Source organism: Protopterus annectens, chromosome 8.part0 (genome assembly GCF_019279795.1).
Source record: "Protopterus annectens isolate FY-2018-M chromosome 8.part0, PAN1.0, whole genome shotgun sequence".
NCBI lineage: Eukaryota > Metazoa > Chordata > Ceratodontiformes > Protopteridae > Protopterus > Protopterus annectens.
The window spans coordinates 1,998,448,913-1,998,467,412 of record NC_056741.1 but is presented as its reverse complement, the minus strand read 5'-3'; positions in this window follow the sequence as shown (position 1 = coordinate 1,998,467,412).

Below are 18,500 nucleotides of genomic sequence, written 5' to 3'. Positions count from 1 at the left end.
GGACAAAAAGGATAATGGGTAAGAATAAAGTAGACAGAGATGAGTGCTGGAATAGTGAATGCAGCTAAAGGGCAAACTAGATGTGTTTTCTGTCTCATTCTTCCATAAGACAGATGTTATGGAATTCTATGACTGCATTGCCTTTTGGTGAGTTTAGAGCAATGAAGCACTTGTATTCCATGGGCTGAGCTCATCATCACCTGAGAAATATATAAACCCTACTGCAGTATTATATATTATTCTCCATCTTTTTTGTTTTCCCATTTTTACAAAAGTATAAATGATGTCACCGGAGCTGAATAAGTGCTGTTCTTAAATGCTAAGAAATTGCTGACACACTTCTTCACAAAGAATAGGAGGTGATCTTGAAGTTCATTTATTAAATGAACTTGATACTGGATAAACGTAGATGCTTTGTGTTAGTAATATATATATATATATATATATATATATATATATATATATATATATATATATATATACACACACACACATGGACGTGTAGTTAATTTTAAGAAAGGTTAATTCCAAGGAGGCTAAGACAAAAGGAGGTGGGACTAAACAATATTTGAAGTTACTCCTAAGTGTTAGAAGACATGAAGATACTGGAGGACAATGGAGGGCATTGGTAATATCGGAAGTAGGATAAACTCAGGCAGCTGAGCTACAATGGAGAGTGTCGGAGAGGGTGTTGATCCCCATCATCCAAGTCTGAGAAGTCAACTGTCCAAAGAAGAAAGTATTAAGGGATGCAGAAGAGTCGAAAGAAACAATAATCCAGATACCAGATGTATGAACTTGCATTAGTAGAGAACTGAAAGCTCTAACAACATCAGCTCTCTAGAGATATGATAACTCAATACAGGAGGACCATTGTCTAAGAGCTAGATGTCTGCCTGATAGCAGTTTCAATGAAATTAAATTCTTTAAATCAGTTTTGAAAACTCTTAGGACAGCATAAAGAGCTTTTCATACTAGATATAATATACATCAGGGTATTACCGCAGTAGAGTATGTTATAAAAGATTGGGGGAGTTGGGTGGCTTCACCCACTTGGGGAGGGGAGGGGCAGAGAGCTCTCCATGCTTATGTAAGTTTCAGTTACTGAATGATTCAATGAAAAACGCCTAGTCACTGAATCATTTCATAAACTATAAACTGATCCCATCGTCTTATTTAGCTGTTTTGGTTGCAGCCTACAAATTTATTGCATTCAAGTCTTATACCCATGCTGTGCTGTTTTGACATTAGCCTTCAAAAAAATGTTTTGCATAAGCACTAACTTGATGTTTAGGAGCAATAAATCACTGTGCTGTTGTTTAATAATTATAATTGCACATTCTGATCCTGCAGTTCAGGATACAGGCAACACTTGGAAATCTGTACACATATGATTGTCCTATGACTCTGTTCTGGGTATAATTAATCCAAGGCTGAAAATTTCCAACTACGTATCTTGAACATAGAGACAGACAAAGACATTTTCCCCAAGTAGTTTTAGCACTTAGTATTTGTCCATTCTGCTTTATAGTGTATGCTGATGTATGACTATAAAACATAGTCCATGTAAAGACGCTTGTACAGTTTAATGTTTTTTGTGATAGTACATCCTTCTACCACTTAAATCTTGTTTGAACTGCTAACAGTATAAGGAGTTAATGACAGTGTACAAGGAATGTTGTATAAATTACTTTTTCATTATTTTGTCTCGGTTGCTGTAAAATTTTGCTTTACCCTACTTCATAGGATAACTTCACTGCTGGATCTTTTAATTGTTGAGGTGCTGTTTTACTTATTTGCAGAAAAGCATGTAACATTGAGTTACATGATAAGTAATGGTTCACCATTCATTACCATATCGGCTCTTTAAATCTTCCAACTCTGAAGTTTTACATCCTCAGTGCAAAACAGGAAATCTTTCTTTTTAGGTTCACATGTAGTTACTAGCAATGCAGTGCAGGAGACCACTGAAGATCCAAGCCCAGTTTCCTGTTGTCCAAGAGTACTGTCTTGTTAAGTGACTTGTCTCAGTCACACAGTAGGTACATGCAAGCTGAGGGAATTAATTCTAAGAAATGCTGATAGTCTCTTTTTGCTGAAGCAAAGTAGTATCTGGAAGAAATATAGTAGCAGAAGGGTTTTGGGTACAACACCCAGTGTGAGATGAAGAGAGGCTTGCTCCCTTCAAAATGTGATTGTTATTCATAGCCCTTTTTTCATAGTTTTGTTATTCAGCTGGGGGTACAAATGCTGCTATGTTTACTTGTTTATTACACCTTTTCAGCATACATTATACCAACTGATAAAATTGGCATAATACGTGAGTAATGAACATACCGCTGTAAAGTACATCAAAATGCTGACAGATTTGCTGATATACCAAGAATCATTTCATAGTGAAGCAGTACAAAATACTGAAAAATCAGATTTTGCTTGTAGTAAGTATGCAGATTCAAGGTTTTCTGCTCACTTGTCTATCTCAGTCATTCAAAACTTGATATTACTTTATTAATCCATTTAGTACAGATGTAGACTTCGTGTATCTCCTTTCAATGACTTCAGAAAGCAGTGAAGATGACAACTGGAAAACAGAACTTAAATATATATCATTTAACATGTACAATTCATCCTATTTATTAATAAATAATGCCTCTCAGATGACTGGAGAATAAGCATACTCATGCCAATGTACAAGAGCAATGGGGACATCACCAACTGTTGGCAGTACAGAGGCATCAAACTTCTATCACATTGCATGAAAATTCTGGAGAGGGTGATTGATAAATGGCTACAGAGAGTAGTAGAATGTAAGATGGGAGATGAGCAGCTTGGAATCAGATCAGAATGCAGCACAACTGACCCACTGTTTGCACTGAGACAGATACTTGAGAAGAATCTAGAGATGAGGAGAGACTCCAACTGGGCATTCCTAGACTTGGAGAAAGCATATGACAAGGTCCCAAGAAAGCTGATCTGGGCAGTACTGCGGTGGTTCTAAGTCCCAGAAACATTGGTAGAATTAGTGCAGGCTATGTACAAGGACCCAGTGACACAAGTACGAACATTGTTCGGCCTGACAGAAGGGTTCCCAGTGGGTGTGGGTGTACATCAGTGTTCAGCTCTGAGTCCACTGCTGTTCATACTGGTGATGGACTACATTAGCAAACAGGTTGGAGGGGCAGATCAACAAACCTGCTGTATGTAGATGATGTGGCAGTACAGGCAGACTGTGAGCTAGAACTTCAGCAAAGGATAGGAGAATGGAATGCAAATCTGAAGGCACATGGGATGAAACCAAGCACATATAAGATGGTGCTAATTGTAGCAAATTGGGGAAATCAGAAGAAGCTGAGAATAGAGATAGAAGGGAAGATAGTGGAACAGGTAAACAGCTGCAAGTATCTGAGTGGAGAAGTTGAAGACAAGGGTAGTCTGAATGAAGAGGTCAAAGGTAGAATCAGAGGGGCTGAAGCCAACTGGCATAGAGTACCAGGTACAGTCTATGACACAAGAATGCCAAAGAAGCTGAAAAGTAAGGTATACAAGACAGTGGTGTGAGCAGTACTACTGTATGGTACAGAAACATAGGCAGTAAAGGCAGAAAAGTTGAAAAAGCTAGAGGTGATGGAAATGAAGTGCCTGAGAAAGGTGATAGGATGCACACTGTGGGGCAGATGAAGAAATGAGGACATAAGAGCAGAAGCCAATGTAGCTCCAATTGCAGAAAAGATCAAAGAGAACAGATTACGGTGGTTTGGGCACATGTGTAGAAAAGCAGAAGACAATCTGGTCAGGAAGATCTGGGACAGAAAGGAAGAAGGTAAGAGGAAGCAAGGACATCCAGCAAAGAAGGGGATGGATTATATGAAAGAAGATCTGTGACAGTCGAGTATGAGTGTTGAAGAAGGCAGGAGTGTGGCACTGAATCGAGAGAGTTGGCAGCAGTTAGCATGATACCCTGACCTCACGTAGAAAAAAAATGGGAAAAAGGGGGCTGATGATGATGATGATGATGAATGCCTCTTAGCATTCACCTTGTTTAGTAATAAATAATGGCTCTCTGCATTTACCGTTTTCTAATAAATAATGCCTACTTTCATTTACCCTGCTTGCAAATAAAAATTACCCTGTCTGCTTCTCAGATACATGAGCTATTTACGCACTAAGTGCTTAATTTTGCTTTTGCTAGTTTATTAACTTCCCTCAGTAGTTATTTGATTCATTTTTTTTTTGCACATACTGTTATATTTTTATATTTGTCCACCTCATATGTTTTTTCAGATGTTTTCAAAGTTGAACAAGTAATAAGATGTGACAATACTTGTGTAAAATTACAAAGTGTCAGTACAAATGCATTTTAGTCAGTATGCATTTCTCTCTGAAAGAATATAGCACACCTAATATTTGTTTCTCTTTAATCAATGATTGGGAAAAGTACATATATACCATGCTGGAAAGAGCTTTAAGACTGCATCAAGCTTTCCAAGCATACAAAAATGAATAATGTGTTCAGGTCTGGTTTATTACTTAGTTAAACATTTCTTGGAATGAAGCAGCCATTTCTTCATGGCAAATTATAGAATGAAAAAACAGTGAAACATAATCCAAGTTACATAAATAAAAGTTATGTGTTGCTAACACTAATCTCTATGTACTTAAGTTTACGCAATTGTTTCATTGAAAAACACAGTATACTGCCATGTAATTATTTAAATGAAACCATTTACTGAGTTGTGTTTGCATTTTCCAGACAGTTTCATGTAATGTATACCCAATCCTGCACTGTTTTGCGTGTAATCTAAGAATATTTCTCTATACGTTTCTCAGCTGCTTCATTTTCATTTGGCCTGCTGCATTTAATAATGAGTACATCTATAACTACTTGGAATGAGTGTTTTTTTTCTTATAAATGCCATGTCTTTCTGCTCAGTCTACCTTGGCTTCGATGCCCGCACTTTTTTATCCTACTAATGGGAACTGGAGTGATAACCTTTTGATTATCCATCCTTAAGTAAGCTTTATCAAAGAAGTGCAAACCCCTGAACATGCAGACTGTATCAAACACCTACAGACTGTAAGTGCCAACATTTTGTAAATGCCAGGTGTTCTCACATTACGGTCATTCTTGTAATATATCACAACTCACTAGTTTTCCTTTTCCCATTGTTTCACTAATTAACAACTCAAGGGCGTTCTATACAATAAATATATTTCAATCCACATTATCAAAAAATACCAGTGACAAGATCGATGCTTTTTATCATTCTCTGAGTTTTATTTCTGAAAAAACATAAATATACTTCACTTATTTTAAATATTGTGGGCCTACTTGGTTTACACTTGGTTAACCATTTCTCCTTGCAGTCTATAACTATAAAGTAAGAATGTTTTGATTTCACCCTCTTTAATGTTCAACACTATTTAAGTTATCCACAAAATCACATTCTACATGGATTTCCTTTTCATATACTACAAGTGCGCATGTTCCGGGGGCTCAAAGATCCCTCTGAAACAGTCATTGACTTGGGGATCTTATACCACACACAGCTGGCTGCTCCTATTTAAACTGAAATACATGTTCAGATAAGGTGTGGCAGTGTGCAGAGAAAGTAGAGCTGCAGTATCTCACCTGAACACAGCAGCAAAGTTTGGACAAGGTTAGTGCAGGAGCCTGGGAGGTGGAGCAGCAGATGAGAAGGAGTTTAGAAGAGGATTAGGAGTGGGATTTAGATTTAGGGAAGGGGGAAGTTAGGATTAAGGACACAAAGTTATACATTTTTCATGTGAGACGATAGAGTGATATATGCAGAAAACATAATCATTCATATGCATATATGTTTTATTTCTGTAGCATACTTGTAAGTGGGTGTCTGAGAGTCGGTTGACTTACCTGTAAGTCAAAAATGTTCAGTTGATGTCAAATAGTTAAAGTAAGATTTGATTCAAAACACCATTCAATTTATAATTGTTGACTCAAGAAGTTTTTTTTTTTTTTTTTATAGCCAAGCTTAGTTTCAGTGTCTTGATGAAATGTGTACATGTGTAGTAAAGATAGAGTTTGCTACTGATAATGTGTCATGTGATTAGTGGTTGCTATGGTTTGTGATGTAAATATGGGGGTTAGTTGTATTATGGTGGCTTTTAGTTCTGCACTTCAGATGAGTGCTGTGGGGGACTTTACAAAGTCCTAGTGTAGGTGGGCAAACATAGTCCATTGTTTTGTCACAGCAACAGTATCCAGTGCAGCGTGTCAACAGATTCCTGTATTTATGTGCTGTCACTGTTGCAGTTTCTAATGATAATGAACTGAAGAGGTTGTTGGCTCCTTTTCATGGTCCAGTTTGTCTTGAAGTTGAGAAACATGATGGAATGAACCATCTGAGAGATCGATCAGAGTTGTGTTATGATCAATAAGTGTTGTGATAAAGAAAGTGCTGACTTTGGCATACTTGAATATTATTGTGAATATACCAGCTTGTAAAGCACTGCTCTTAGATTTAGGACTAAAAGATGTGGTCTTGCTGTCACAAACCTCATCACCATTGTGATATTGTGACTACCACTAATATGCTACTCATCACAAAAGCAAAGATCAGAAGACAGGATTTGTCTGTGACTCGTGTTGATGTGTGATGATACCTTCTCTTGAATTGGCAGGATTTACAGACAATTATATACAATTCAAACATTCCTTCCTTCCTTCCATCAGTCATAGATATCAGTGAAATGTGTGCACTGTGTGTTTAGATTAATGTCAAGTAAATCACTAAAGGCAGACAATGTATTCTTGAATTTATTTAATTTATGGATGAATGTAGGTTGCTGGCTCATCTATCTTTTATTGTGTGACTTTGAGGCTGTTGCAGTTATGACTATTCTTGCTAATTGTACTTCATTAGTCACAGAGTGTTGCATATTTCAGTTTTGTCTGAATTATTGTGTCATATGCAGTCTTTTGGATTACCTTCTTTATGTGCAGAAATTACCTTTTGTATATCGACTTGATGGCTATGCAGTAAATGTGACTGCATGAGGTGATTTCTGCTTCTGAAGAGCTGAAGGAAGTAATTTCAGTGGAAGGCAATGCCTTGCTGAACTACTTTTCTGATACCTACTTTTATAGTCATGTTAAGAATGCGAGCCCAAGACCTATTTTTCACTGCTGTTTTCCCCAAGGTATCCCTCCATTATTTTGGACTATAAACAATTTGCTTGAAATAAATTGCCAAGAAAGCAAAATTATATTGAAGCTTGAAAGTGAAAAAAGCTTGAAATATAGTAGACTGTTTACTACAAATGTAGCAAGCAGTTTGTGAAAGTTACAATACCACACAAGAAGTGTTAAAGCACTACTTATGCCCGGGCCAATTTAATTAGAACTTTCTCTGTTTCATTGTGCAAGAGCCTTGAGTTGTTACCAGATTTCCTAAATAAATCCAAGACAGGCTGGTTGCTCTCTCAGTCCTCTCCTCAAGTGAAAAAAACTTCTGATCCAAAGCATTTTAAAAACAAAGGTTTATCTTTCCCTCCAGTTCCCTCAATTTCTTTCTACCTCTTAGAACCAGTTCCTCCATAAGTACTCCAATGAGTGCAGCCGAAAGGGAGTGTCCTCACTTCACGCATCACTTGAGAATTCCTTCCATAGACACTTCTTAATTGACCAAAATATTAAAAATCGGGTTCTAATACAATTTTTATATCTACTTTATATAACTGAACCATAACTGTATTCCCTGGGAAACATACAATAAAAATCTTCTTTATCTTCATCTTGCAGAATGGAGCAATACCAGCCAAAGGCTGTTGTCTTCTTTGCATTGACATAAACTTAACTGGGACCCATGTGTTGTCAATTCACTGCTAACCCTGGATAAAACCCCAGACCTTTATCTCTAAGCATAGGAAAAGTCCTGTTTAACCTCAAGGCCAAAATTGTGCCTAGAATATAAACTCTAGGTCTATCACTGAAATTGATCTATAATTCCCTGTGTCCAGAGGGCCAACTATTCAGTAATGTGTATCAGTTGAATGCTAACTCTCTAACGACTGGCACCACTAAATACATGCTTTCCCATCTAAGGCTGGAATGACCTGGTTGATTGTCACATTTATAAAATTCAGCAAAAAATTCATCTGGTTCCACAGATTTACAAGATTTCAGATGTTAGCTGGCATTATTCCAGCACACATTCTTTTTCTCAACTTGGCTTCATAGCTTGCGCCTTAATCATATATTGCATATCAATGTTATGTTTTAGTTTAGTTTTGCATTTTGCATTATATATGTTTGATTTGTTTCATTCCTGTTGTTTTTATTTTCTTATAAGGCCATGGCTGAAAATGGACCCTTTTCACCAATCCACTTAATAACATAAAAAACATAGAAGTCGCATTGAATGAAAAAGTTGAAGTATTTACCCATGGTACAGAAATCTTAGTAGTAAGCCTTATATAAAATGTAGACAAGACATAGGGCAGGGAATAATCAAAATGTGATTTATCAACCCTTGGAGATGGTTATTGTATATTTGAGAGACCTTATAAAACTTCAGAAGGAGGCTATAAATTGTGTATGCAGTCAGGTAAATATGCAGTTCCAACCATCTTTTGTTAACATATCTGTGTCGAATGTCTCATTAGAGAAATACTGTGTTAACAAAATTATTCTACTCTTTGTAAAATTATCAGAATGTTAACAGTATCCATCAGTTTTCTACATTTTCAGTGCTGGTATATATTTGCTGGGTTTGCATGGAGCTGCTCACCATGCTACAGCTCCGTACAGCTGCAAGCATCTAAAAAGCTACATCTGCCTATAGAACTGCCCATAATGTGCTTCCCTGTAAGTACAGAGTAAATACCTTGCACATTGGACAAGCCTAGAGTGGGTAGTTTTCACATTTAGTGATAATGCAATTAAATTTAGTAGAATTTAGTGTTTTATAGCCCAGTCTGCCTCCACCCCCCCAAAGCAACTTTAATAGCTTTCTGTTAACACCCATACACCACACCTTTGTAGCTCACCAATTAGAGGGCTAGGCAACATAAATATACAATTTTTTCTAACTTCTCTGCAGCCAGTCTCATGGATTTCGGTATCTTTAGACAATGTAATAATTGTCTCATGTTTACTGACAGCCACTTAATCCTTAAAGTAACAGTATGCAAAAGGTGTATGAACAAAATGTCGCTGGAGGATACGCAGATAGCATGTTGTCAAAATCACACACACAACTCCCACCTCACACGGTACACAACACAGATAGACTAACATATGCTAAGGCACTTAAATGCAATCTTCTTAAACAACAAAGACCTCCTAGACCACCCACTGCCAAAAATTACCATCAGCAAACCCAAAAGCACTCCACAAATGCAACCCCCTACCACCACAAATAGAGCCACACTCAGTGGAACCCCAAACACAAAGCACATAGGACAAGCAAACACACTTACCAGGACTCTCATCATTGGGGACACTATTGTAAGACATACTGACACTCCCCTAACCAGGCTGAATGTTTAGCTGCCTATCTGGAACCAGGATTCATTAAATTGTGCATGCACTGAAGTCACTGCACAACAAGTACTAGTATGATTCCATCATAGTCCATGTAAGAGTAAATGACCTGAGATTTACATCCCTAAACTATATGAAGAGAGACATTATAGATTTCTCTGACTGTGCCTCAGGTTGGTATGAGCCTAGCACTGAACAGCATATTACCTTCATTAAGGATGATGCCGCAATATGAACAAAAGATAGATGATTTTAACAATTGGCTGAGTTTCTGTTGTCCATCAAATGCGATCCAATATTTGTCAGTAATGGAAGACATGGTTAACAGATCACATTGCTTTGCCAAAGATGGTCTGCATCTGTAGCATCTAGGCTTTTGAATACTGAATAAAACTTTATCTTCCCCCATAGAGTCTTTTTTAGGCAATGACAAACTGACAATCCTACCAACATAGCAAAATCAATTCAACTGAACTTCAAGGTGTTACTGCTCAATGCCAGGAGTTAAAAAAAAAAAAACATACTCCCTCCAAGCCTTCTGTAACCTATGGAATATAGAACTCTATGCAGTTACCGAGACATGGTTTAAAGCCACAGAGAGTATGCTGGCAATGCAAGGTTTAAGTGCCTTCCACACTTTTAGAACAATAGCTACACAGAGAGGGACCAAAGGTGGAGGTGTCTTAATATACATCACTAACAAGCATACCTCTAGCTTGGTTAAACAGGATGACATGCTGGAGTTTCTCCATGTGCAGATCACCATAGATAAAATCTTGTACCATATCCTAACAAGCTATAGGTCACTCTTTATAGCCTACAAAAATCATAGTGCATACTTAGACTTAATGGAGACACTCACCATCCCACCCAACAACTTACTCATGGGGTACTTTAATTTTCCCTCTATACAATGGGAATCCTGCACAGCCTCAAATCTGCAGGCACAGAGACTCATGGACTTTATAAGTGCAGTCACAATTGACCATTTAATGCATACGTCTTCTAGAGGTTCCAATACACTGGACCTCGTACTCACAACTATGAGACAATGCAATACTGCCTCCATGTCATGTCCTCCCTGGGAAGGTCCAACCATAAAGCTGTTTCATTGAAATCAAAATCTACTCAATAACCCCTGTAAATCCAGTGACAGTAACTATTCCAAGGCATATTACCTTTCATTAAGCAATATTTTGTCAAATTCAATGCCCCTCTAAACCCAGAGAACAGAGCAGCATATGCAGAATTTTGCATGGAAACACTGTAAAACCTTGTCAGTGGCTGCATAGAGGCTGCTGTACCCATCAAAAGTAAACTCAAAACTAACTCCAAAAATAAACCACCACTCTGGTGGTATCCCAAATTAAACATGTTATATAACAAAAGGAAACAATTCATGGTTAAAATCAATAAATGTAACTCACATAAAGATCTCTCATCAAATTGAACAGGCAACTAAGTAGGCTAATTAAATGAAATAAAGCCAGTTTTGAGGTCGAGATAACCTCCCAGACAAAAGGCAACCATAAGGCCTTATTCAGCTATGTCAAAACCTCAAATGCAGCACATAGCAGTGTGCTTAGCTGGTGGTTAATGGTGCCACATTCACTGAGCCAGGCAATATAGCAAATCTACTGCTTGACAAACTCATTTCAAACTTTACATCATCTCATTATCAGCCACTCCCAGATAAATGCCTTCAGACATAACCCCTCCAACTATAAATGGAAAGCATATCCAGGCAACACTTGCTAAGACCAAGAACACAGCCTCGGTGAGTTCAGATGCCTCCTGAATAGTCCAAAATATGACCTATCAGGGCCATTGGAGTTATTATTTAATTATAGTGTGAAAAGAGACTATGTGCCAGTAGAACGGAGGACTGCAACAGTCATCCCTCCTCAAAAGGATGGATCAGCAACAGATCTCTGAAACTACAGACCAATTTGTCTGACTAGTCTTATATGTAAAGCCATGGAAAGAATTATCATGGAAATGATCAACAAAGACGGAGGAGACCTTCAGATACTGGATCCACTCTAGCTTGGTTTTGTCAAAGAAAACCCATGCCTACTGAACCTAGTGGACTTCTTTGAGAAGGAAAACAAGGCAATGGATGAGGATAAATGGTGTATACTGCCTACCTTGACCTGGCTAATATGTTTGATTCAATACCCCACTAGATCATTGTTAACAGTCTTATGGAATTAAGCATAAGCCCCTGTATAACATGTGTAGGTTGCCAGATGGTGCACAGATAGAACCCAGAAAGTTAGAATTGGTGAGACCACTTCCACAAAGAGGCCACTCACCAGTGGAGTCTCTCGGGGCTCCATGCTGGGCCAACTCCTCTTTTACATCTAGTTCTCAGTAGTCCAGGCCAGTGTCAAAGGTCAGTGGTTGACCAGTTTCACAGATGATTGCAAACTGGGAGTAGTCATAGAATCCCTTCAAGATGCAAACATCTTACAAGAGAGTCTAACCCAGACAAATGACTGGTGCAAAAGCCACTGCTTAAAATTCAGTGCTAAGAAATGCATTATAGTACCTTTTGGGAAGTCACCCACCACAAGAAACTGCTTCATTGATAAAACACCCCTAAGAGTTTACCCACTCATTAGGGATATGTGAGAACACATGTAGACAGTATCCTGGCCTTCGACCAAAATGTGTCCAAGGTAGTAAGGAAATCCTTCTGTGTTGCTCAACTTACAAGTAAGACCATGGCATCTTGATACAGGGAAGTGATTATACTACTAGACTCAGCCCTCATTAGACCATTCATTGAGTATAATGCTCCATTCGGTATGTAACTGATTAGACACATGCAGAAATCGGAACGTTCATAAAGGTTCCTTACAAAAAGAAGACAAGGCATAAACACAGTGTCCTATGCAGATTGCCTCAAAGCCCTATCTCTATACTCAGTCTCCTATATACTATCCAGGTAATCAATTACTGGCATACAAGACATCCCTGGCACCCTTTCTGATGAACCTTTTGCCCATCTACAAAACAAACAGCATCAGAACTCATAGATCTAAAGACCTAAAGTTGTTTGCAACAATACTGGACATGTTGGATAGACAGAAATGCATCTCAGAGAATTCCAATTCTCTGGAATAGGCTCCTCATTCATGTGAAACAAAGTGCCTCCCTAATCATGTTTAAGCATAACTTAAACACTGGATGGGAATTCTAAAATTCACCCCTGGTCTGGTGCCTATGTCTTTGATGTACAGAGGTAGTCAATAGATCATGTCATAACTAAGTCACCCCTTATATAAATGTTTAAAACATATAACTTGTGGGACACATGTGGGTTGCATGGCTAGCTTATAAATGTCTTAGTGGTCATTAGCCTGGTATACACCTATGAACTTATGACTTTAACAATAAAATGGATACTCAACTTATTTCAAAATGTGCTGGGCAAGAAATGTTTAGTAGTTGTTGGTGATGGCCTGTCTTACATTCACATATAGAAATTAACCAGAGGTACTACCCCCCCCCCCATTTTTTTGCTGTACAAATCTGTTTAAATTAATTTTAGTGCATATAAAAATAAAAACAAGTGTTCTAGCCATGCAGAGGCCTGCACATAAAAAGTGCTAGAGACATAGCGATAATGCATATGATGAATTTTCAGGGTGAAGAAGCTCAATTGTTTTCATAACCATTTCTCCAATGCATTATAGTTTTGTAGTTTGTAATAAGTTATTTATACTAAGGCCTGCAGAATCAGTCCTAGACATTCATTAAGCAACAGTTCTTTCCAGCAATTCTGTGTGCTCACATAGTCATCAGTCCCAACGCAAGTACAAAAAACAAACAAACAAACCTAATATCTGTTGTTACCACTAATGCAGTATTCTGTTTCAAATTTATGGTCAAGATTTTTAAAGAAGAAAAAAGTGCATGATCATCCTTTATGTCAACATTTCACTGGCTTACCCTTTGTTTCTTTAATATTCTGTCTGTAAAGAATAACTTGCTTGATGATATTAGATCAAAACAAGTGATTGTTCATGATGTTTGTTTGCTGTGCTACTGTGGAGTTGATATATTTAAGTCTGGGCAATGTGCTGGACTTGCCACCTATATGAGAATGCAAACTGCTTGCACTATGCAAAAAGCACTTGTTTTGATCTATGCCACTATAATAAAGGATAGTTTTGATCAGTTTTGGCAACAGGAGTGATTTTTCCTGTGGCTGCATCTCAGTCTTGTATAATATAACCACCTCTTTGGATGCCCTGCTTTCACCACCTGTGTCTCCCTGTTATAGTTCTTGGACCTTATAGAGGGTTCAGGTTACTCAGTTTTACTACTGACCAACAATGCTTATCAGGACTCCTACAAGAAAAGTTCTGACCAGGAGTTAAACTGCTCACTTGACTTTTCTGTGGATAAACAACTATCTCACAAATGTTTTAATGTTTTCACTCCTCTAGTGTCACAAACTGAGAATCTGCTCTTTTTCCCTTTATTAAGGTAATTGATTGGTGCTACCCAGGCCTGACAGACTTGTAATTATGTTATCTGTTTTCATAATCACGTCTCAATGTATTAATGATCATTGTGTATCAGGCATTCCTAAATTATGTAGGAAGCCACAGCCATCAGCACATGGTGTGGAATCTTGTAGTGGCCCTGAAAGATGCACACCATATGAATATATTCAATTTACGGATTTTGTGCTGATGGAAAATGCTTAATATAGGTTCATAGGTTCATAGGTAGGTACGAGGCTATCGGCCTTAGGGCCCATACAAGCCTAGCCAAAAAATGTACCCTGGCTTTTGCCACCCAAGAAAATTATTTTCCTGTGCTCCTGTCGAGCAGAGCCACAGAAGTGATCCCCAGGGTGAATTTCCCATTTCCCATCCAGTCATCAAGATTTTTCTTGAAGAGTGCTAATGAGGAGCTCTGTTTGACATAGATAGGTAGTCTGTTCCAGAGTATGGGAAGTCTCTGGGACAGGAATCTATCCCTCCAGCATGTTCTGTTTATTGTGGTGACAAGGTTAAGGTCCCTAGAGCGTGTAGCTCGGAGGGATTGGGATTTCTTTAAGTGGAGCATGTCCAACAGCTCTGGGTTTGACATAGCTTTGTATGTTAGGCAGAGATCACCCCTGAGTAGGCAATATGCGGTGGAGTAAAGCTGGAGTTTTTTGAGACGGTCTGCATAGGGCATCTGTTTGAGGCCAGTAATCCTCTTTTTGAGGTATTTCTGTGGTCTTTCCAGTTGTTGTAGATGTCTTGTGAGGTACATACCAAAAGGGGCGTTGTACTCTATAATGGTTCTAATGAGCGATGAGTAGAGGGGAACAATGAGCTCTTTTTTTCTGGATGAGAATCCTTTTGTGATGAGATGAGCCATGTAGAAGGATTTCCTGACCACTGTGGCGATGTGATTATCAAAGGAGAGACTACTGTCCACCTGTGTCCCAAGGTCTCTTATCACATTTTCGGCATTAAGTAGACTACCAGCTATGTGGTAGTTCATGGGTACAGAGTTTTTACCAAAGGGGATGACAATACACTTTTTGGCATTGAGCTTCATGCCATGGCTTTGACACCAGGTATCTGTCTCAGTGAGGCCCTTTTGTAGTTTGTCCACATCGTTAGGAGTTTCGATTATGACTCCTAGTTTGCAGTCATCTGCAAACTTTGTTAGCCAAAGACCTTCTGTGTTGGCCTGCACTTCACAGAAGTAGATACCAAACAGGAGAGGACCCAGGACTGAACCCTGTGGTACTCCACTTGTCACTGGTCTGATGTCGGATTTGGAATCCGCTACTTTCACAGTGTGGGTTCTGTCCGTGAGCCAGTTGGCAACCCATCTTGTGACATAGGGATTTATACCTAGTTTAGTGAGCTTATCTATAATTCCAGAGTGGGGGATGGTGTTGAAAGCCTTGGCGAGATCTAGATAAGCTGTGTGAACCATTTTACCCTCATCTATGGCTTTGGTGACTGCTTCAAAGAAGTCAATCAGGTTTAGGAGACATGATCTGCCTTTTACAAATCCAAACTGAGTAGGGTCCAGAGTTTGGAGATTACCAATGTCTTTGTTTATGAGTTCCATGATGAATGCAAGCAGATTTTATCCTACATTTTCCATATGGCCTCAGATGGCCTCAGAGACATTTACCCATGTTTGCCAGATACCTTTCTCCATCCCATGAATCAGCAGTGTCTAGACCTGAATCTGCTTGGTCACATGGTATATCCAGCCAATGCTTCACCCTTATAAGTGCTGTCTCATAATTGGAAGACCTTACCTCTGATATATCAACCCCCCCCCCCACACACACACACACACAGCTGTGTGCTTACTTAGCATAGGCACCAACCATGACACTTCCATCTAGCCAAGCACATTTTGTCCACCAGCATATGTAAATGGTGACTGTATTCTGCACCTATTGCAAGTATGATAATGCCCAAACTGCAGTGTAACCAGTCAGTACAGTGCAATTCATAAATTGGGTGTGTTGTTGCATGCGTCAATTTTCCTCTTTGCTTGTCTTTTCATGGCATGTCTCTTTGCCAGTGCCTTGATATATTGTGCTTACCTCTCCCTAGCATGATGGCTGCTTCAGATAGTTCCTCTGATTCTTCATGTGGTTCCTGCTATGATGCTGGCATAGGCATTGTTATAGGCTCTCTTTGTTCTGTTTCCATAGCATAATGTTACGTAACATGACAAAAACCATGAATATTTTTGCTACAGGTCTCTGGAGTTTATTGCAGTACATCACTAGATGTATGCAGGTAGAGGAAGTAGGCCTTCAGCACTTCAAACACACAGGATGTTCCTTGTCTGAGACAGTGCAGTGCTGCATGCTGTCTCTGTCAGGTCTTTGTACTATGAATGGGAATCATCAGCCATGGCTCCAAGGCATATCCAGCATCACCACAACACATAACAACAAACACCCTTGAGTAATTGATATGCTCATATTCATGAATTGTTGTGGCCTGTATGCTTGCCAGTGTGTGCATTCACCATCTTAGGTGTCCATGATACGTTCATAGGTTCATAGGAGGATACTAGGCTATTGGCCCTAGGGCCTTTATATGCCTAGCCATCTTATACCCTTGTTCACTTATTGACCAAGCTGTACAGTCTATATTTGTAGCTCAAGTCTACAATCAGCACCAACTACCCTTATCCAAGAGGGACATAGGTGACACCTCTGAGGTAAATGTATGGGCTCCCATCTAGTTGTCTAAGTTACGCTTAAATAGGGTCATTGATGAGCTCTGTTTTACATGAACTGGGAGTTTGTTTCAGAGGAATGATAATCTCTGGGACACATATCTGTTTCCCCAGCATGTCCTGTTAATGTCGCAGGCTAGGTGGGTGAATCTTATCCCATTTGACTTGCAGAGGTACAGTATTTCTATTAGGGCAGGGTCTGAGACTACTCTGAAGGCTAGACTCGAGTCACCATTCACTAGCCTATAAGATACAGAGTACAGTAACTGGGCTTTCAGTCTGTCCATTTAGGTCATGTGTTGAAGGCCCTGAATTTTCTTGATGAGAAACCTCTGAGGTCTCTCCAGCTGCTGCTGGTGTCTGGTGAGATACATACAAGAGGGAGCACTGTACTCTATTAGTGGTCTAATGAGTGCAGGGGAGTTAAAACATTCTTAGCTCTGGATGCAATGCCCTTACTTATGAGATGTACAACATAGAAGGCTTTCCTTACCACTGTGGACACACATCTATATTACAACATCAAAGCTTTAGTTCATTGAATATAAAGCTCGATCTTGTTAAATCGACAGCTAAAATTGTCGAATGGTCGATTCAACCAAGGGACACACTTCCCTTGGCCGAATCAAAGAAAAAGTTTACATCCGAAATCAAGTGGAGGACTTCACACCCCACACCCATTACCTAAATATACCAACTCCGAGATCACTCCAAACTTCAGAAATGGACATACTCATAATGTTGCAAGCAACAGTTTCTTATCTTTCAGCTAATAAAACCTTGGATAATGTGGAAGAAATGGATTTCTCCCAATTTGGGGTTAAGCGTCAATTAGAAAAAAATGAATGGAGCACTGCTGACAAGAAGAAGAAGAAACGATAAAAGACATATGAAAAACACAAACATTATTGTCTTCTATTTGCTCTGTAGAGCAAAAAAGTTCTTTGAAAGCATTCATGCTTTTCACATGTGTCAGTCTTTGAAACAATATAAATACAAGATAAGCAGGACATTTTATAACTAAAGGAAACAACCCTAAAGAAAGCAAGGTAACATATCTTTCTCTATTACAGTGTAAATACTTACAGTCATGATTTTTCTAACTCTAAATGATGTTTAGATAGTTCATTTATAAATTATCTGCCTTTTACTGCTAGTATAGAATATGATGTATTTACACTGACATATTAATGTGGTGTGTTTAAATGAGCATGATTCCTTTTTATATTATTTACACTAAGCTGCATGAAATATCTAAACTGATGTATTTAATACACATAATAATATATAAAAACTGATAGCAATAACTGTCAAAAAGTGCCTTGAAAAGTAATTATCTATTCTTTGATGCTAAAAGTGCCTTTTTGACTAACAACAACTGTTTGGCTTGTATATCTGCCCTTAATGTTAAGAAAACTAATAGAAGTTTAATGAGCTGGTGTTCAGTTTAAAAAAAGCCCTAAAAACTTCACTTACTTTGTTTTTGTCTTCCCGCCATGGTCACGAGCTGGGCACTCTTATTTTACCACCCCTGAATGAAGGTTCTTCAGTTAGAATCCATTACAGTGTGTTAAACCTTCTAACAACACAAAATGAAAGTAAACAGTCATGAGTGATGTCAGCACTAAAACAAGACCGTATGGGTGTGGTGTCAGCTCCTAAGCTACTTAAAGTAACCAGCACACAATTTTTGAGATGGTAAAGTGCTTTTACAGTTTTAACAAATATTAAAAGTACACTGAAGTACCTA